This window comes from Fulmarus glacialis, unplaced genomic scaffold (genome assembly GCF_000690835.1).
Source record: "Fulmarus glacialis isolate BGI_N327 unplaced genomic scaffold, ASM69083v1 scaffold37314, whole genome shotgun sequence".
Lineage (NCBI taxonomy): Eukaryota > Metazoa > Chordata > Aves > Procellariiformes > Procellariidae > Fulmarus > Fulmarus glacialis.
The window spans coordinates 11,010-12,217 of NW_009210679.1; positions in this window are offsets into that span (position 1 = coordinate 11,010).

Consider the following 1,208-nt stretch of genomic DNA (forward strand, 5'->3'; position numbering starts at 1 on the left):
CAGGCTGCAATAACACTCACTTTCTCTTTCAGGTGTCCCGATGATGATGTGCCCACGATCCCTCTGTGCGGTGTTCACAGTTTTGCTGGACACACGGCGAACCGTGCGCTGCTGTCACCGGCTCCACGGGGGTTCTGAACAAGTGCAGCTACACTCACACCCTACTCATACAAAGATATGTGCAAGAGTGACACTAGCAGAATTTAGCCCTAATTTGCAGCGTTATGGGCCCTGTAATGAGCACAGGGAAGTGTCTTTAAAAGGAGACTGCTTTCCAATTGCTTCTTAAAAAAGCCTTTAACGTGGACTCTCTTTGGCATGACTCAGGGCTGCATTTCTAAATCCAGTTTCTCCCATGAAGTTTACTCTGGCTGTTCGGTCGGGTTGCATCCACATGCTATTTTTATTTTTTTGATCATCAAGCCTGTTTACAGGACAGAGGAACAATATGGGAACAGAAATAAAGCTGGGACAAACCCAAAGGAATGAGACCAGTAATGGTATCGGCAGCATCTCTGGCTTGAAGAGCAAGAGGCTCTGCAGCTGTGCAGTACCTCAGTGAGATTCAATTCACTACTCCCTTCTGGTTATGGATTTCAAACCTCAGTTGTGTTTGATTTACCCATCATCTGCAAACTTAATACCAAACAGTTATAATGCCTCCATGTCCTTAAGCTGCCAGCTTCATATCTGCGGTACATTATAAGAGAGAATATTTTCTAGAATACAAAGGCTGAGGGACTGACTGTCACAACACTATCACTTTTGGCTTCCTTAAATACAGTAATCGAAGTATTTTGAACAGTAGCCTACAGCTACTGAATACTTTTCTGTCTCAAAATAGACACAAGCCTCCTCCCACCTTCTGCCATGAGATTTTTGGTCACTCTGAGGTTTTGGTGGTTCAGTCCAGTTTCCTTTGCTATATTCAGTGAGCGCAGCCCATCTGGTTGCTGAGTCTTTGATCCAAGTGCTACGAGCTTATTCTGTGAAGCACAGAGTCAAAAGGACACAAAATGTTAGCAGGGAAGGTTTGAAAAAGGAACTGTTTTCTATATTTGCATTTACATTTTTAATATAGTCGTGTTGTCTAGAGGCCAGATTTGGGGAATGGAAACCAGGAGCCTGGTTTCTATTTTCAGCGCAGCCACTGATTGCTCTGTGTTGCTGGCAAATCTTTTAATCTCTTTCCATCTGTTTTTCCCTTC